Source organism: Scyliorhinus canicula, chromosome 3, assembly GCF_902713615.1.
Source record: "Scyliorhinus canicula chromosome 3, sScyCan1.1, whole genome shotgun sequence".
Classification (NCBI taxonomy): domain Eukaryota; kingdom Metazoa; phylum Chordata; class Chondrichthyes; order Carcharhiniformes; family Scyliorhinidae; genus Scyliorhinus; species Scyliorhinus canicula.
This window is the reverse complement of record NC_052148.1, coordinates 111,317,919-111,338,947: the sequence shown is the minus strand read 5'-3', so window position 1 is coordinate 111,338,947 and position 21,029 is coordinate 111,317,919. Positions and strand designations below refer to the sequence as shown.

General features: G+C 47.3%; 1 protein-coding gene across 3 annotated transcripts in view; it reads left to right on the top strand.

Moving 5' to 3' along the window:
• The window catches only part of zdhhc2 (zinc finger DHHC-type palmitoyltransferase 2), a 188,960-nt gene that overhangs the window by 46,440 nt on the left and 121,491 nt on the right, over positions 1-21,029 (top strand). Inside the window, exon 1 of one of the 3 annotated variants that reach the window (XM_038791112.1) lies at positions 6,884-6,906. The exons of the other annotated variants lie outside the window; for them this stretch is intronic. The gene's annotated coding sequence lies outside the window, so the exon portion shown is untranslated. Of the gene's footprint in view, positions 1-6,883; positions 6,907-21,029 lie in introns of those variants that run through there. 3 annotated transcript variants of the gene reach the window in all.

The following is a 21,029-nucleotide window of genomic DNA, read 5'->3' as shown; positions in this document are numbered from 1 at the left end:
CTTGGACAACATCACCATCTGCGGCCACGACCAGCATGACCACGACTCCAACCTTCAGAAGTTTCTCCAAACCGCCCAAGCCCTCAACCTCACTTATAACAAGGAGAAATGCATTTTCTGCACAACCCGACTAGCCATACTCGGCTATGTCATGGAAAACAGCGTCGTAGGGCCCGACCCCGACCGTATGCGACCCCTCCTGCAACTCCCCCTCCCCCACTGCCCCAAGGCCCTGAAGAGATGCCTTGGGTTCTATTCCTATTATGCCCAGTGTGTTCCCAACTATGCGGACAAATCCCGGCCACTGATCAAAGCTACCATCTTCCCACTGGCGACTGAGGCCCGCCAGGCCTTCAGCCGCATCAAGGCAGATATTGCCAAAGCCGTGATGTGTGCGGTAGACGAGTCCATCCCTTCCCAGGTGGAGAGCGACGCGTCAGAAGTTGCCCTCGTCACTACCCTTGATCAGGCAGGCAGGCCCGTGGCCTTTTTCTCCTGAACCCTTAATGCCTCCGAGATTCGACACTCCTCAGTCGAAAAAGAAGCTCAAGCCATTGTGGAAGCTGTACGGCACTGGAGGCACTACCTCGCTGGTAGGAGGTTTACCCTCGTCACCGACCAACGATCGGTAGCCTTCATGCTCGACAACACACAGCGGGGCAAGATCAAGAACAATAAAACCTTGAGATGGAGGATCGAATTCTCCACCTATAATTACGATATTGTGTATCGTCCTGGGAAGCTCAACGAGCCCCCAGATGCCCTGTCCCGCGGCACATGCGCCAGCACGCAAGATGACCGACTCCGGGCCATCCACAACGGCCTCTGCCACCCGGGGGTCACCCGGCTTCTCCACTACATCAAGGCCCGCAACCTGTGCTACTCCACTGAGGAGGTCAGAGCCATGACCACGGACTGCCAAATCTGCGCGGAGTGTAAGCCGCACTTCTATGAACGAGATAAAGCTCACCTGGTGAAGGCATCCCAGCCCTTTGAGGGCCTCAGTATCGACTTCAAAGGGCCCCTTCCTTCTACCAACCGCAACGCGTATTTTCTTAACGCCATTGTCGAGTTCTCCCGCTTCGCCTTTGCAATCCCCTGCCCCGACATGACCGCGGCCACCCTCATTAAGGCCCTACATAGTGTCTTCACCCTGTTTGGCTTCCCCACTTACACCCACAGCGACCGGCGCTCCTCGTTTATGAGCGACGAACTGTGTCAGTACCTGCTCGGTAAGGGTATCGCCTCAAGCAGGACTACCAGGTACAACCCCCGGGGAAATGGACAAGTGGAGAGGGAGAACGCGACCGTATGAAAGGCCGTCCTCCTGGACCTACAATCTAGGAATCTCCCAGTTTCCCTGGCAGGAAGTCCTTCCTGTCGCGCTCCACTCCATTAGGTCACTTCTTTGCACAGCCACGAACGAGACCCCTCATGACCGCCTATTTGTTTTCCCCAGGAAATCCATCTCCGGGGGTCTCGCTTCCAGCCTGGCTGATGACACCGGGGCCCGTACTCCTCTGAAAACATGTGAGGAGCCATAAATCCGACCCCCTGGTCGAGAGGATCCAGCTCCTTCATGCCAACGTGGCGCACCACGACGGCCATCAAGATACAGTCTCCCCCCGGGACCTGGCACCCGCAGGATCCCCTATGACCACTACCTACCCCCCCCCCCCAACCTACACTGAACCGCGCCCCTGCCCCTACATGGCCTTCAGCCCACTACTATACCCCCTTCCCCATCGCCGACCTACAGGGATGAAGCCCCAGAAGACACACTCCCGGAGTCCACACCTGTGCCCGCATCGACGAGTTCAACACCCATGCCCGCACCAATGACTTCAACACCCATGCCCGCAGCGAAACCAGAACTTAGGCGATCGCAGCGCACGATCAGGGCGCCGGACAGACTCAACCTGTGAGCCACTCACCCCCGCTAGACTTCAATTTTTTAACAAGGGGTGAATGTATTATGACAGCCATTCACCACTATTGCATTGTGCTATGTTGTTGCCCTTGCGGTCTCCACCTATGGACCATTGTATTGTATTAGACCATTTTGTATCCGGTTGGTGCCCTTGTGGGATCCGCCCCCGGCTCCGCCCCCTTGAGGGGAGGTATATAGAGCTGCTGCCCTGCAGGCGGCTCTCAGTGCAGATCAGTCGCAAGCAGGCACAGTTCTAGCTGATTAAAGCCACAGTTCACTTCAACTCTCCGTCTCGTGTGGATTGATGGTCGCATCAAAACTGAGAAAGGGAATGCTGCCCAACTTGCGCACTCCTTGCTTTGCTTGAAATAATGTGGTTACTAGAATCCAGATAAGGATCCCCATCTCTGTGGAACATGTCTGTATTTCAAAACCCAAGCGGCTGAAAGAAGAAGGATTGGTTTGGCTCTATTTTTCTCTATGCCAAGGCTCCATTGATAAGAACCTCCAGATATCTATTGGGACTAACGATCTGTCATCAGTCAAAGGGAAAACCTTCTGAACTTTATTCTTTTTTGTTACAACACCCATCTCGGCAGATACCCTATTTGTTTCTCCTTTGTCCACATGCGTGTGTGTGCATGCTGAGGAAATTTAAAAGGGATGGATAGCTAGATAATTGCACTTTCAGAGTACAAATTGTGTGTTAACCGGTTCTTGCAACTTGCTTTGCAAAAAAAGAAGTTTCATTTTATAATAAGTCAGTCATTCTGTATTTATTGAAACACCAGATTAAAGCTGAGTCTCTCTAATTCTGGGTGTAACAGTAGCGAAGATAATTAATTGGCCATTTTGGTGATTGAATTAAACATTTACATTAATGTTGTGACCTGCAGAGTAGTGGGACTAGATCAACTGCGCACTCCTTCCACCTTGGTTGTAAAATTAATGACAAAGACTCTACATGTAAAGGGTCAGTCAGTCTCCATCTTTCCTCTCCCAGTTTCGGCCCAACCCACTCACACCAACAACAATCCTTGATAATAAATAAAATGGGTGATTAAACAATTAAAAGCAATTAAAGTTAATTTACAAGCCAGGAGCCTATAAAATGATTTGGGAAATAGTAATATTTCTGCGCTTGCAACTCCAATTTAGGAGAGTGAATTTGGCTCTACTGTTCTTAATCCAGGCTGACATTTTACTCCATTATTAATGGAGGCTGAAATTACCGGAGTGTTATCTTTCAGATGAGAAATTAAACCAAGGCCTCATCTATCTGTTCAGGTGAATGTAAGAAAAATCATGTGGCACTGCTCAGAGTGCAGTGTGTTTCCCAATACCCTGATGAATTATTAGCCCTCTACCAACACCATCAAATACAATTATTCAAAATTTATCACATTTATTGTTTATTCAACCTTGCTGTGTGGAAATTAGCTTTCCTTTCTTGCCTTCATTCTTTTATTTTCTTTCCTTGAATCTTGCATTTGAATAGTCTGGGAGGTTCTTGAGGATCAAAGGTAGAAAAGGAAGTGTTGATTAAAGTCGCAGGGACGTCCGAGACGAAAAGAAGACACCCAGTCACTCGAGTTGCTTTCCCTATTCTCCATCATTCATTCTTCAGTATCCAACATAAGGGGCTGGTTTCTCCCTTTTCGGGACTATGTCCCCAAGCCGTCATGAAAACTGTGGTCTTTTACGCCAGGAAAACTGGTGTCAAAAGTCCACAGATTCACCGTCTTGCAGGGGACTAGCAGGCAGCTGTCATAGATCTCCAGCTGCCGATACTGCCCCCCTCACTTCTGGGTCAGAGGCCGTGCACGGCGGGCTCAGCCCACGGACCTGGACCACGGAAATGGTGCCCCCGATCGGCTGTTCACCCGACCCGGACCGCCCGCACAAAAATATCCCAGTCCAGAATGAGGCCCCCCTGCCCTCCGATCGGCCAGCCCCGACTGTGGCGGCTGCAGACCAAGTATGCAGCCGCCTCGCGAGTTTCCCGAATGGCAGGACCACATTAGAAATACACCATTGGGAATTCAGCCGGTCGGGGCCGGGAGAATAGCGGGGTGGGCCTCAGGCAATGGCCGCAGGTGGTGGATACTCGGCGCAGTGCACTCACCGCTTTTCGGGGGGTGGAGAATCACAGAACCGGCACCGGTCCTGATTTCGTGCATGAAACTGGATTCTCCACCCCATCGTCGAACACGATTTTGGCGTCGGAGTGCAGTGAATCCAGCCCAAGGTTTTTTAAAAGCGTGGTTTTGAAGTATCTCCATCGAGGGAAAGGTCTAAGATTTTGTCAAGATCACGGGTGATGTTAAAGCACTTTATTAAGAAGCAGCTGTTTAGATGTGATACATAAGTTAAATAGATAGAAAAGCCAGATGATCCATAACAGGTGAGAACAGTTTACCAGTACCAGATGGACATAAGGCAGAGGCAGAGAGATGCTGATCTCCATGGCTGGCAGCAGTAGTCTCCTCAGAAGGGGTTACTGGCCCCGGATTGGACAAACGGACGGATGAAAGTTTCCGTTGTCAATGGCGGTGACAGTCTCTTCTGCTCTCAAGTGCCTTGACCTAACCAGGCATTAGGCTTGAGCCAGCATGTTCCATCTCCCAAAGCTGATTCTTACCTGAAGTGTACTTTCCCTTGTGACAATGTGTGTATTGAAAGGATAATGAAGGGTTAACAATTTACTGTAGCTATGTGAATGCGTCTCTAATTCACTTGTCTCTCAGTCCGGAAGAAACGGTCTCGAACACGTTCGTACTTTAGAATATTCTTTATTGCGATCGGGGCAGCCCTCTAGGTATTCCAAAGAAACACCTCTGAGTGTGCCAAAGTTTTGCTCAAAACATCCTGTCTTTATATGTTTTTTTAAGGGGCTGTCCCTTACATTCACTTGAGCTTGCCCCCATTACAAAGCATAGCTTGTTTTTGCCATAGTTTCGATACATGATTTTACAGATTTTAAATTTATCTATTGGCACATGAGTATATAGCAATTTTAGCAAAAACAGCGGGTGTTTAGCCACTGTATCAATGGCTCCCACATTTCATATTCCGTCATCCAGCCATCTTCCTTGTTTCTCGAGGCTATTTGGCTTACAGTCATGAGTCGGCTCACGAATTCAATAATAACTCCCTTATTTGTAACTTTCCACTAATGTGTCCCATTAATTCTGGATTGTTCTAGCTATTAACCCTTGCTTCTCATTCTCAGCTACATCCAATACTAGATGGCGATAAGCGTATACACGTGGATCACACGATACTCGGGGACTAGGTTGTTAGACGAGATAGTGAATAGTCGTGTTATCAGGAGCTCTGTAGTTAGAATCATAGTTTTAGTCAATCTGTTATCTTTTATATCTTAGCAAGCAAGTCAAATCTGTTTAGTTGTAGTGTAAATAAATTAGCTTTGTTCAATACATCACTTGATGTTCTTTGTAAGACTCTACACTTCAAAGTCATCCTTATTCAGAAATCAAAGAACATCACATCCCTCTCAACAACCCATTTATATACTTTGTTTCTTGGGAGCTGATGGTTGTCACATGTCAATCGCTTACTCATTTGTCCAGTAATAAGAGACAAATGTTCAATGTCATCACTATTTCCATCCAAGGCCCTTGGAGTCAACTTGACTTATCATTTGAGACAACATCCTGTTTAACTTTAAACAGAGGCTTTCCATATTTATTTTTTTCATGGGATGTGAACATCACTGGCAAGGCTTAAAATTTATTGCCCATCCCTAATGAATCTTGTGAAGGAGTGGCTTACTTAGCCATTTCAATTAAGGGACATTGTTGTGGGCCTGGAGTCACATGTACACCAGACCATGTAAACATGGCAGATTTCTTACCCTAAATGGCATGATTGAACCATTTGGGTTTTTACAACAATTGCAATGGTTTCATGGTCAATATGTCAATATTAGACTTTTAATTACAGCTTTTTAAAATGTGATTGAATTCACATTCCACCATCTGGAATCAAACACCAGAGCTTTACCCTGGGTCTCTGGTTTACTAGTCCAGTGACAGTACTACGTCACCAGTTCCCTATGGGAGGATCCATCTGGGTACCCAGAGCAACATCTTTTATGGAGGAAGTGAGTCGAGTTGAAGGCAAAGTTTTTCAAAGTGAGAACAAGCTCTGCAAGGCAGAGGAGAGTGGTGGTGGATAGGGCTCAGTTCGAGAAGAGGAGGAGAGCTCTGAGATGGTCTTGTTGGGGAATGGAGGTGTAGAGAGGTTGGACGTCTTGGTGCAGGGGAACGTTAGAGCTAGGAAACTGGAAACTGTCGAAGTGACGTAGTGCATCAGAAGGTCCTGAGCCTAACAGAAGCCACATGTGATTCAAATTTCCACTTTTATTTTGAATGTTATTAATACTCGACTGTGCAAGGGGAGAAAAATTGGAGATGAGATCAGAAGAAATAAATTCAGTGGGGCAGGACAGGCTGAAACAATGAGTTGGCCAGCGTATCTTGTTCATGGATTTAGGAAGGGAGACAGTTGCGGGTTCTTCAGAGTTAGGGAATTATGAGGTTGGAGGCTGTGGAGGGAAGAACTCCAGAAGAGATGAGGTTAGTGATAGTCCTGGACACACAGGCCTGAAGTTCAGTCGTGAGTTCTTGGTCCAGGGGAAAATAAGAGCAAAGGAAGGAGAGTTAGCATTCGGCTTCTTCATGGTAGAGGTCAGTATGCCAGGTCACAATAGCACCACCCTTGATGGCGATGTTAGGGTTAGACCTGAGAGAAGAGAGTGCAGCAAGTTTTGCGCAAGTGAAGGAGACACAGCCGGAGTGAGACACATCCAGAGTGGGAATTTGGAACTTGGTAATTTGGTGCAGAGTGGGAGAAGGTGCTTTTTCCCTACTGTTTTGTTCTCTCTCTTTCTTCTGGCCTGTAACTTTTAATCTGCAGGGAGAGAACCAGAGAGCAGCTGAGAACCTGGAAATGTAAGTGATATTTATTTATTTTTATTAACTTTTCAAATTGTGTGGAGGGGGGGCAACTGAAGTGACATCACAGTAAAGCTGTGACCTGATTGGCTGGTTGGGAAGCTACACTAATTAAAAAAAATAAGCATTGTTAAACTAATTAAACATAATTACTTATTACTTAATTATAATTCAGAGGGGTATCTAAGCCAGAGATCGGAGAGTACTGTATCTTTCACATTTATAGTAGAGATCTAGTGCTAGGAAACATATAGTTAACAGTAACTTTGTTTCTTCTAACTTTTAAATTTAATTTACTAATTAATTGACGCAATGTCAATTAGAGGGGTGCAGCGCTCTGACTGTGAGATGTGGCAGGTCCGGGAGGCTTCCAGCGTCCTGGATGGCTTCATCTGCAGAAAGTGCGCCCAACTGGAGCTCCTCACAGACCGCATGGTTCGGTTGGAGCAGCAGTTGGATGCACTGAGGAGCATGCAGGTGGCAGAAAGCGTCATAGATAGCAGTTATATAAATGTGGTCACACCCAAGGTGCAGGCAGAGAGATGAGTGACCATCAGAAAGGGCAGGCAGTCAGTGCAGGAATCCCCTATGGTTGTCCCCCTCTCGAATATATACCCCTTTGGATACTGTCGGGGGGGGATAGCCTATCAGGGGAAAACAGCAGCAGCCAGAGCAGTGGCACCACGGCTGGCTCTGATGTTCAAAAGGGAGGGCCAAAGCGCATAAGTGTAATAGTCATAGGGGACTCTATAGTCAGGGGCACAGATAGGCGCTTCTGTGGACATGAAAGAGACTCCAGGATGGTATGTTGCCTCCCTGGTGCCAGGGTCCAGGATGTCTCCGAACGGGTAGCGGGCATCCTGAAGGGGGAGGGCAAACAGGCAGAGGTCATTGTACATATTGGTACTAACGACATAGGCAGGAAGGGGCATGAGGTCCTGCAGCACGAGTTCAGGGAGCTAGGCAGAAAGTTAAAAGACAGGACCTCAGGTTGTAATCTCGGGATTACTCCCTGTGCCACATGCCGGTGAGACTAGAAATAGGAAGATAGAGCAGCTAAACACATGGCTAAACAGCTGGTGTAGAAGGGAGGGTTTCCGTTATCTGGACCACTGAGAGCTCTTCCGGGGCAGGTGAAAATGAAATGAAATGAAAATCGCTTATTGTCACAAGTAGGCTTCAAATGAAGTTAGAAATAGAAATAGAACAGTACAGCACAGAACAGGCCCTTCGGCCCTCAATGTTGTGCCGAGCCATGATCACCCTACTCAAACCCACGTATCCACCCTATACCCGTAACCCAACAACCCCCCCCCCCTTAACCTTACTTTTAAGGACACTACGGGCAATTTAGCCTGGCCAATCCACCTAACCCACACATCTTTGGACTGTGGGAGGAAACCGGAGCACCCGGAGGAAACCCACGCACACACGGGGAGGACGTGCAGACTCCGCACAGACAGTGACCCAGCCAGGAACCGAACCTGGGACCCTGGAGCTGTGAAGCATTTATGCTAACCACCATGCTACCGTGCTGCCCTAAGTTACTGTGAAAAGCCCCTAGTCGCCACATTCCGGTGCCTGTTCGGGAAGGCTAGTACTGGAATTGAACCGTGCTGCTGGCCTGCCTTGGTCTGCTTTCAAAGCCAGCGATGTAGCCTGTATAAGAAGGGCGGGTTGCATCTAAACTGGAGAGGCATAAATATCCTGGCCGCGAGGTTTGCTAGTGTCACACGGGAGGATTTAAACTAGTATGGAGGGGGGTGGGCACCGGAGCAATAGGTCAGAAGGTGAAAGCATTGAGGGAGATCTAGGGAATAGGGCCATTATGGCTCTGAGGCAGAGCAGACAGGGAGATAGAACATAGAACAGTACAGCACAGAACAGGCCCTTCGGCCCTCGATGTTGCCGAGCAATGATCACCCTACTCAAACCCACATATCCACGCATGGCCAATCCACCTAACCCGCACATCTTTGGACTGTGGGAGGAAACTGGAGCACCCGGAGGAAACCCACGCAGACACGGGGAGAACGTGCAGACTCCGCACAGACAGTGACCCAAGCCGGAATCGAACCTGGGACCCTGGAGCTGTGAAGCATTTATGCTAAACGCCATGCTACCGTGCTGCCCCTAAGATGTTGCTAAACACAGCGGGTCTGGTGGCCTGAAGTGCATATGTTTTAATGCAAGAAGTTTAAGGGGAAGGCAGATTAACTTAGAGCTTGGATTAGTACTTGGAACTATGATGTTGTTGCCATCACAGAGGGAAGGACAGGTTTGGCAGCTAAACGTTCCAGGATTTAGATGTTTCAGGCGGGATAGGGGGGTGTAAAAGGGGTGGAGGAGTTGCGCTACTGATTAGGGAGAATATCACAGCTGTACTACGGGAGGACACCTCAGAGGGCAGCGAGGCTATATGGGTAGAGATCAGGAATAAGAAGGGTGCAGTCACAATGTTGGGGGTTTACTACAGGCCTCCCAACAGCCAGTGGGAGATAGAGGAGCAGATAGGTAGACAGATTTTGGAAAAGAGTAAAAGCAACAGGGTTGTTGTGATGGGAGACTTTAACTTCCCCAATATTGACTGGGACTCGCTTAGTGCTTAGGGGCTTAGACGGGGCAGAGTTTGTAAGGAGCATCCAGGAGGGCTTCTTAAAACAATATGTAGACAGTCCAACTAGGGAAGGGGCTGTACTGAACCTGGTATTGGGAAATGAGCCCGGCCAGGTGGTAGAAGTTTCAGTAGGGGAGCATTTTGGGAACAGTGACCACAATTCAGTAAGTGTTAAAGTGCTGCTGTTCGTAGTATATATAAATGTTTTGGAGGAAAATGTAACTGGTCTGATTAGTAAGTTTGCAGATGACACAAAGGTTGGTCGAATTGCGGATAGTGATAAGGACTGTCAGAGGATACAGCAGGATTTAGATTGTTTGGAGACTTGGGTGGAGAGATGGCAGATGGAGTTTAATCTGGACAAATGTGAGGTCATGCATTTTGGAAGGTCTAATGCAGGTAGGGAATATACAGTGAATGGTAGAACCCTCAAGAGTATTGCAAGTCAGAGAGATCTAGGTGTACAGGTCCACAGGTCACTGAAAGGAGCAACACAGGTGGAGAAAGTAGTCAAGAAGGCATACGGCATGCTTGCCTTCATTGGCCGGGGCATTGAGTATAACAATTGGCAAGTCATGTTGCAGCTGTATAGAACCTTAGTTAGGCCACACTTGGAGTATAGTGTTCAATTCTGGTCGCCACACTACCAGAAAGATGTGGAGGCTTTAGAGAGGGTGCAGAAGAGATTTACCAGGATGTTGCCTGGTATGGAGGGCATTAGCTATGAGGAGCAGTTGAATAAACTCAGTTTGTTGTCACTGGAACGATGGAGATTGAGGGGCGACCTCATAGAGGTCTACAAAATTATGAGGGGCATGGACAGAGTGGATAGTAAGAGGCTTTTCCCCAGGGTAGAGGGGTCAGTTACTAGGGGGCATAGGTTTAAGGTGTGAGGGGCAAGGTTTAGAGTAGAAGTACGAGGCAAGTTTTTTACATGGAGGGTAGTGGGTGCCTGGAACTCGCTGCCGGAGGAGGTGGTGGAAGCAGGGACGATAGTGACATTTAAGGGGCATCTTGAAAAATATATGAATAGGATGGGAGTAAAGGGATAAGGACCCAGGAAGTGCAGAAGATTTTAGTTTAGTCGGGAAACATGGTCGGCATGGGCTTGGAGGGCCGAAGGGCCTGTTCCTGTGCTGTACTTTTCTTTGTTCTTTGTTCAGAGGAAAACAGATGAGAAAAAGTGAGAGGAGCAACAAAATTGAGATCACCGAAATCATTCTGACAGTTCTCAGTTCTCTGCAGTTCTCTGTAGGGCCAAGCTGCCTATAAGGTCTTTCTTAACATGTGGCAGAGTCATTTCTATGATATTTAATTAATTTTGTAAGATTTTATAGTTTTTCTTTTGTAAGTGCTTCCAATTTGTAATGGGTTCCACTTTGCCTTTTGTATTTGGTTGTTAAAAGTTCTGGGGTGGAATTCTCTGGGAGCCCCCGCCCCGCCGGGCAGGGGAGAATCCCGACCTTGGTCTGAGATAGTGGGATATTCATCCATTCTGTGTTTTGTTCCTTTTGTGCTGCTCTCACCTCTTATGATGCTGTGTCTGTATTTTCCCCTTTTGCAACAATGGTCTCCCTATTAGTGACCATGGTCTAACTGGGAGGCTGCACTGCAAGACAAATGTCTCTTGACCTAAAAATAATAGGGTCATAGCAGTGGGTGGAAGGCTTGCTGCACCCTATTGGCTGCTGTGAGGAGAATTCTGGTGCATATGTTTAGCATATTCACTAATGGTGCACAAATTATGCTCTTGGCCAGATATGCATATTTAGACAAATGCCAAGATTAATTTTATTCAAAACATCTACCCGTATGTATTTTGAGGCGAGAAGGCTTGGACAAGAACCAGCTGCTTAACAATGTGCCGAAGTCAAAATTCCAATCTGTAATCCGAATTGCACATCACCACAATGTAGCCTTTTCTTATTATTCGTTCATCACAGAAGTGGGTGTCGCTTACTAGACCACATAGTTCCCATCCCCTTTTGTCCCTGAGAAGGTGGTGGAGAGCTGCCTTCGTGAACCACTGCAGTCCATGTGGAGTACAATAATAATCTTTATTATTGTCACAGGTAGGCTTACATTAACACTGCAATGAAGTTACTGTGAAAAGCCCCTAACCGCCACACTCCGGCTCCTGTTCGGGTACACTGAGGGAGAATTTAGAATGTCCAATTCACCGAACAAGCACGTCTTTCAGGACATGTGGGAAGAAACCCACGCAGACACGGGAAGAATGTGCAGATTCCACACAGACAGTGACCCAAGCTGGGAATCGAACCTGAGACCCTAGCACTGTGAAGCAACAGTGCTAACCACTGTGCTACTGTGTTGTCCAGGTACAACCACAGTGCTGTTCGGAAGCTCCAGGAGTTTGACCCAGTGACAGTGAAGGAATGGCAATAAAGTTTCAGATTGGGATAGTGCGTGACTAGGAGCAGAACCTACAGGCCATTCCCATGCATCTGCTTGTCCATCCGGGTGGTAGAAGCCATGGGTTTGGAAGGTGTTGTCCTATTCCAAATAAGCATGCAACAATCTTTGTATGAATTTATTGGTCATGGCTATGTTTCCATCCTCTGTCGAGACAACCAATGGCAACCCAACTGCAGCCATTCTAGGAGTCACTATGTGGTTAAATCCCAATCAGGCATCAAGATGGCAAGCTCGTCCTCCAGCCAGTAGCTTTTCAAAGATCAAGGGAGAAGGGGGGGAAGGGAGGATCAGGATATTGAACTTGATGATCAGCCATAATCATAATGAGTGGCGGAGCAGGTTTGAAGGGCCGAATGGCCGCCTCCTGCTTCTATTTTTTATGTTTCTATGTTTTCAATCCTAACAGTACTGATGGGATTAGTGATGAGGGGCAACATCCTTTGCAGGAAGAGTAAAACCCCTGACATCAGGCAAGCATGGGAGCGGAAAGAAGGGCAAGAAGGCAACAAAGGACAAACCATCAGCAGAGGATGCATCACAAAAGATAGAGCCACTTGGAGATAACCAAGAACCGGGGCGACAGGAGACTGCAATTCTCCAGGCAGATGGTCATAGAGTCTGTGTCCTTGCTGCCAATCTCACAACTCATAGATTATATACCATGTCCTGCGCTGGCCATTAAAGTCATTGTGGTCTTAATATCAGCAATGCACCTTTTAATGGCATCTCAGAAAAGTCCATGGAATGTCACAGATTACTTTGAGAAATGGCAGGGGTGGAAATCTAATTGGAGGGATTCAAATATGGCATTCCGGGAAAGATTAATGACCTGGATTTGGAGATAGAGTATAACTTCAAAATTTGCAGATGATACTAAACTCAGAAATGTAGTTTACAGTGAAGAGTATGGTAGCAGAATTTGGGAAGAAACAGATTTGTGGAATGGACAAAAAGATACTGAATGAAATTGCATGCTATGAAGTGATACATTTTGGTAGGAAAAATGAGGAGAGGCATTATGAACTAAGTGGTACAATTTTAAATAAATTGCAGGAGAGCGACCTTGGTAGCATTTGTACACAAATCTTTAAAGATGACAGGACAAATTGAAAAGGCAGATTAAAAAGCATATGGGATCTTCGGCTTTAACAATAGATGGATAACGGCAATATGCTAATTATGCAAAACATTAAAAAAAACAGTGGATAGGCCTCAGCTAGAGCATTGCTAATTGTATATTACTTATATGCAGGTGATGGGCATTAACTGGTAATTCACCTGAACCTCGTAAAAATAGACACAGATTAATATTAGCTGTTAGATGAGGAGGTGTATGCTTCTATTGCACAACTCTGTAAATAAATATGAGTGTGCCAAGATTGTGTTTAGCCCATCCTTCATCAATTAGCTTTCTGGAATAGAGCAGACCATTCACGTTGTATCTACACATGTCGCATTGATTTTTGTTGATATGGATTTAGGCTATGTTCGGATTGTAAATAGAGTTAATTAAGACATAGAGTGTGCCCTGGCTGACACTCTGTTGAGCAATCCAGTCAGTCCCATGCCCTCTTCTACCTCTAAAGTGCTGGAAATGTATTTCTCTCAAGTGCAACCCAATTTCCTTTTGGATTCATCCATTGCCTTTGCTTCTGCCACCTTTGTAGGCACTGCGCACCTGGTCATTAGCACTCGCTGTTGAAAAATGTGCTTCCTCACCACCGTGCTGCATTTGCTCAACACCTTTTAAATCTGTGCATCTTAGCCCTTGCACCATCTGCTAAAGGGAACAGATTTCATTTGTCTATCTTATGAAAAAAATGAAAATCGCTTATTGTCACGAGTAGGCTTCAATGAAGTTACTGTGAAAAGCCCCTAGTCGCAACATTCCGGCGCCTGTCTGGGGAGGCTGGTACGGGAGTTGAACCGTGCTGCTGGCCTGCTTGGTCTGCTTTAAAAGCCAGCGATTTAGCCCAGTGTGCTAAACCAGCCCCCTTATCTAAACCTGTCGTAACCTTGTGCACTTCAATCAAATATCCCTTCAGCCTCTTTCGCCGAGGAGTGCAACCTCAACTTCTCCAAGAAGATATTCTGGACTGTGCAGGCATTAGAATTCATTCAGTACCTCTACCAAATCGCCAGTTTTCAAGTGTGAGTGAGTCAGTCAGTCAATGTCAGCATAGTATCTGAGTTCTCTTCCAAGGTTGGGTCGCTGGCCATCATAGACAGGAATATGTTTTAGGGTGAATTACCCTCCATTTCCAGTGCATCCTTGAGGGATGTTTTCAGTAATGTTATTCTGTTGAACAAACTGTAAAGTTCAGTTTGTGTGCTTCTACATTATTTCTGTAATCAAGGAAAGTGGCTTTAATTGGAATTTTAAACAGATTCTTAATAGCATAAGACCACTAGGGAGAGCTGCGCTTAATTATTTTTACCCCATACCACAATGGAGAACTGTTAAAGTTAGTAATTTAGGTTTCTATTCAAAATCTAATGCACAGCATGAATGTTTATGTGTATTTGAATATTGCACTATACAAATGCATTATATACAATTGACATAATTTTCCATTATAACATTTCTTGCATCACTGAATTTTTCCATCATTTGATGGGTCATATTAGAGGAATTAATCAGCTTTTTAGAAACCGCTCCTGTGTACAAAATACTATAATGATGGGTGCCACAGACTAGGGCTGGATTCTCCGCTTGGTTACAGAAGACAGGGAGTAGCGATGGAAGGGTGTTTTTCAGAATGGAGATCTGCAGCTAGTGGTGTTCCCCAGGGATCCGTGCTGGGACCTCTGTTGTTTGTAGTATATATAAATAATCTGGAGTAAAATGTGGGTGGTCTGATTAGTAAGTTTGAGGATGACACGAAGATTGGCCGAGTTGCTGATAATGCCAAGGATTGATAGAGATACAACAGGATATAGATAGATTGCCGACTTGGGCACAGAAATGGCAGCTGGAGTTTAATCCGGAAAATGCGAGGTGATGCATTTTGAAGGATCAAATCTGGGTAATTACACTGTAAATGGCAGAACCAGTACGAACATTAATATACAGAGGGATCTGTGGCAACACAAGTTGCCAAGGTGATTAAGAAGGCATATGGCATGCTTGCCTTCATCAGCCGGGGCACTGAATACAGAAGTTGGGAAATCATGTTACAGCTATATAAAACCTTTGCTAGGCTGCATTTGGAGTATTGCATGCAGTTCTGGTCACCACATTATCAGAACGACATGGAAGCTTTGGAGAGAGTGCAAAGAAGTTTCACCAGGATGTTGCCTTGTCTCAAGGGTTTGACTATAAGGAGAGGTTGAATAAACTAGGATCGTTGTCACTGGAGAAACGGGGGCTGAGGGGAGATCTGATAGAGGTCAACAAAATTATGAGAGGCATAGGGAGGGTGGATAGTCAGAGGCTTTTTCCAGTGGTGGAAGTGTCAATTCAAGGGGGCACAGGTTCAAGGTCAGAGGAGGAAAATTTAAGGGAGATGGGCGGGGTAAGTGTTTCATGCAGAGAATGGTGGGTCCCTAAAGGCGCGGGTGAAAGCAGGCACATTAGCAACATTTAAGAGGCATCTGGATGGATACATGAAGAGGGAGGAAATAGAGGGATATGGACTGAGTAAGGGTAGAAGGTTTTTTTTGTTAGAGTATGTAGAGCTGGGACAGGGTAGCAGAGCTGCCGATAGCCAGGCCTCTTAGTTGGCAAATCTGGAGGTGATGAGGTTGTCCTGTGTGCGGCAGCCCTGTCAGATGAGACCTAGAATTGTTCCTCCTCCAGCATGTTCCCCCTCAGCTGCACAATGACATGTAGGACACAGCAGGCCAGCACAATGTTAGAGATCCTACTGAGGCTATATTAAAGAGCCCCACCAGAGTGGGCCAGGCATCGGAAGCGCATCTTGAGGATTAACTGCTCAAAGACACTCCTGGTTATTGTATGGGCATCATTATAGTGATTCTCCGCATCAGTCTGGGGTCTCTGGACAGGTATCATTGGCCAAAACGTCCGTGGATAACCCTCATCCCCCAAAAGCCAACCCCTCATCCGAGGAAGGTGCCGGGAACCGATGAGTGTGCCAGAATGTATGTATAGTGCATGCTGCCTGGGTATCTGGCGCAGACGTGCATAAAGTGCACCTGGTGGTTGGACACCTGTTTGATGAAGGGCGCCCCCTGATGACCCGGTGCTCATGGGGGGACACGTGTGCCATTGATCACTCCCTGGAACTGGGGCATGCCAGGGATGGCTGCAAGTCCTGCTGCCTGAGCATCCTAGTGTGCCTGGTCCAGACTGATGTTTTTGGGGTGGGGTTTTCCAAATAAGGGGCAATTTAGCTGGCCAATCCACCTACCCTGCACATCTTTGGGTTGTGGGGGCGAAACGCACGCAGACATGGGCGGATGTGCAAACTCCACATGAACAGTGACCCAAACCAGGGATTCTCGACGCCATGAGGCAGCAGTGCTTACCACTGCACCAGTCCAAACTGAAGTTTACATAGTCCGCTTTGCGAGCACATAGGGCATCCGTTATATCCTGGATGCCCCTCGAAAGACCCAGAGGCATAAAGGTTCAGGACGACCATCATCGTGATGCCCACCGGGAGCTGGTATCTTCCTCCAACCCTGCGGTGCAAGGTGTGCCATCATCTGGCACAGGTGGTGAACATTCTCCTTGGTTAACCAAAGTTTGTGTTGGCAGAGGCAGTCTGGCATCTCCTCGGAGGACAGGCACTGACGGCATTCACGTGCCCTGATGCAGCACCTCCTCATCGGCCTGTTGGACAGCTGGCACTCGAGCTCCTCTTGTGCAGGATCCTCCCCAAGCAGGCCCTTTGCCTCCAGCCTCTGTGTGTCCACAATGGCAGCTGTGGTCAGGGAGATAGTGAACATTGCTGGCTGTACTCCGAAATTCATTCTGTGCAGGGGGAAAAGAGAAGACATGCTCACAAGGTAAGTATTCACTTATTCATCCGAATCCAACAGGTTACATGGTGACCCTGAGTTGCACTTCAGCTCCACCCTCCACATGTCCCCAACCTTACCTCCGCCCCTCATAATTTCCCCCTATATGGTGCCTTCCACACTGAACCCCTGTCCCCATCAGTAAGTGGCACCGGGAAGCCTCTATCCTCACCACCTATCCCTGTGAACAGGGGTACCGATGACTGCCACAACCCGTGTCAGCAATAGGCTCTGTGACTCAGGTCCTGTATCCCCAGTGGGTGTCCTCATTGGGTGGGCTGTGTGTTATCCCGCCAGCAGGGTGTGCAGTGGGGAGGGTCACAGTATGCCACCAGTCACCTCCATGCTTAGAGGCTTGTGTGTGGGCAGGTCCTACAGATGGGGATGAGCGAGGGAAGTGTGCATCTGCTGGGAGTGTAGCTGCACTGTGATGTGAGTCCTGGATGTGACACACAGGTTGTGTCAACCTGACCGGTGGCTGGATGTATGGGAGCAGGGGCACGGTGGGCTGGCAGGGCTTGGACACAGCTGGTGGTCCTGCGGAGTGGGATAGCTGATAGTGTGACTGGTGAGGCCTCTGCCCTGAGAGGTACAGTGTTCCAGGCAGGGTTCCAAAGACAACGGTGCATGTGTCCTTTGTTTGGGGTGAGATCTGCTATTCCCCTGCTTCCCCCGCAGTGAGGCTGCACTTCTGTAATGAGTGCACAGAGGAGTGGCAGCAACTGGTGGGCCACTGATTGAGCTTGGCCATGCCCAAACCGTTGATGGGTCAGGTGGGGTCTGAGGATTTCAAGGGGGTTGGCCTGGCTGGGTTCCCAAATGACCAGAGGCTCTCTGAACATTTTCCAGGACACATTGAACAGTCAGCAGATTGAGCAGTCAGGATTCTGTAACTTGAACCACATGGGTGCGTTTAAAACAAATACTGCAGCAATAACAGCCTGAGCCAGGCCATCCTGATCCGGAGGGGAACACCCTGAATCCACAGAGCTGTCAGCAGGTCTCTCCCGGCTAATCCCCCGGTCCTGGCAGCACCTCCCAGCAAGCGGTACAATTCTCAACACTTTTTAGAACTTTGCTTATCTTCTCTCCCCACATCAGCAACCAGGGCACCCAGCCCCGTTTGTAAATAGCTGTGGTAAATTGCACCCATGTGACTTCCTTCTGAGCGTGGTGGAGCATCCGGAGTCCTGGTGCATAGTGGGTCAAACACACTAATCACATTTAAATGTATGCAAATTCCAGTTTTGCGTGCCGCCGCCGGAGTGGGGCATAAACCTCGTTATCACCTCCAGTGAGGGACTGGAGCAATGCGCCCGAATTGGTGCCAGGCATTGACCTCTTTTTTGGCTAGATGCCTAATTCTTTGCCCGAGTGTGGTTCGCGTTTGCGCATCGCAAGGTGGAGAATTTCGCCCCACAACTTTAGAGAACCAGCTAAGTCATTTTTGCTGCACATGTCATTACATGTCTTGCCTGATGCTGTCTCACTTCAAAAGTAAAGAACTGTGTGACTTTAGCAGCAAAAGCTAGACCACACAGCAATGCAACAGAAACAGAATTATGGCACAGAAGGAGGTCACTCCATCACTTCCTTGCCATCTGAAAAAGAGCTACACAGTATTACCCGACCTTCCACGTCTGCGTTTGTAGACCTGTTGGTTGCAATAGCTCAAGTGCATGACCAAGTATTTTTTAATGTTTTGAGGGTTTCTGCCTCTATCATCCGTTCAGGCAGTGAGTTCCAGACCCCAGGCCAACATCTGGGTGAAAGAAACACTCCTCAACACCCCGATGATCCTTCCATCACTTGATTTAAATCTGTGCTCACTGGTTATTGACCTCTCTGCGAACAGAAATTGGTCCTCCCTATCCACTCTACCTAGATCCCTCATAGTTTTATATACTTCAATTAATTCTCCCTCAACTTCCTCCGTTTTAAAGAAAACAACCCTGGTATAACATAGAACACTACATAGAACACTACAGCGCAGTACGGGCCCTTCGGCCCTCGATGTTGCGCCGACCTGTATATCCAATCTTTCCTCATAGCTATGAATTCTCCATTCCTATCAATACCCTTGTTAATCTCATCTGTATACTTCTACACTTCTCAGAATCCCCTTGCCTTGTATGTCCTCCCCAAATGGATTAGTTTATGTTTCTCTGTATTAAAATCCATTTGCCACTTTTCTGCCCTCCATTAATACCCTAACATCCATTAATATCTTCTTGCAGCATATAGTTTCATTCCTCACAATCACCCACAAGGTCAATTTTCTTATCATCTGCAAACTTCTTAATAACACCTGTTACGTTTAAGTCTAAACTTGCCATTTGCTTTTTGATTCAATGAGCATTTAATTTACTGCCTTGTGGCACCTTATAAAAAGTCTTGCTAAATCCATGTAGGTTACAGCAAACGTGCTGTCCTCATCAACTCTTGTTGTTATCTCCTTAAAAATTTCAATACTTTTAATTATCCCAAAGCCTAGTTAATATTCAGGGTCAAACAGAGTCTTTTGTCGTCCTGGAAGCTTTTGGTATTCATCATGTGACTGTTGATAGTATACCTGGAAAGGGACCATTTTTTTGTCATTCAGTTGGATTTTAACTCTCAGGTGGTGATCCAACCTCGAGCATGAGCAGCCTCTCTGGAGGTAACCATGGTGAGGCCTAGCCAATTTTAGTTGCTGATTCTCAGTCACATGGTGCTGGCCGACTACCCAAGCAAACCGGCCTGAATTAGGGTTAGGGTTAGGATGCAGTCGCCCAGGTGTTAATATCAGACAGCTACAGCCAGGGGCTCGAGGGAACAGTCTTCAGAAGGCGTGCCTGTTGGTGATTGCAATTGGAGGGTGGGGAATGAAGTCTGGGACAGAGAAGACACAAAATTTCCTTTGGGGCCTGAGGAACACTGCGGCTCCACATGGCCCATATAAAGAACCATTAAAAATTGGAAGTAACCCTTATCTTTCTAGGCCTCTCCAAGTCCTGGATCCATGTCCTATCAGCTGCCACTGCGCCCATGTTCAGGTTTGATGCTAATATTGCAGTAGGGATCCAATGATGTCACCAGAGTGAAATCTATACATTTGAAGGAGGATGCCGCCAACTACAAGCTGGCCTCCTTTCCAACTTAAGTCTTACAACACCAGGTTAAAGTCCAACAGGTTTGTTTCAAACACGAGCTTTCGGAGCACTGCTCCTTCCTCAGGTGAATGGAGAGGTATGTTCCAGAAACATTTATATAGACAAAGTCAGAGATGCCAGACAATGTTTGAGGTTGCGCGACCTCAAACAAACCATTGTTTGCAGCAAATTACCCAGCCTTCAGAACAGCGACCTCGACACCACACAACCCTGCCAGGGTGATCTCTGCAAGACATGCCAGATCATCGACATGGATACCACCATTACACGTGGAAACACCACCCACCAGATACGCGGCACATACTCGTGCAACTTGACCAATGTAGTCTACCTCATACGCTGCAGGAAAGGATGTCCCGAAGCGTGGTACATTGGCGAGACCATGCAGACACTGCGACAACGAAGGAACGGGCATCGTGCGACAATCGCCAGGCAGGAATGTTCCCTTCCAGTCGGGAAACACTTCAGCAGTCAAGGGCATTCAGCCTCTGATCTCCGGGTAAGCGTTCTCCAAGGCGGTCTTCAGGACACGCGACAACGCAGAATTGCCAAGCAAAAACTCATAGCTAAGTTCCGCACGCATGAGTGTGGCCTCAACCGGGATCTTGGATTCATGTCGCATTACATTCACCCCCCACCATCTGGCCTGGACTTGCAAAATCCTACCAACTGTCCTGGCTTGAGACAATTCACACCTCTTTAACCTGGGATTACCCCTATCTCTGGATCTGTAATGATTTGATTACCTGCAAATGCTCGCATTCCAAACATTGTCTGGCATCTCTGTCAATGTTTCTGGAACATACCTCTCCATTCTTCTGAGGAAGGACCTGCACTCCGAAAGCTCATGTTTGAAACAAACCTGTTGGACTTTAACCTGGTGTTGTAAGACTTCTTACTGTGCTCACCCCAGTCCAACGCCGGCATTT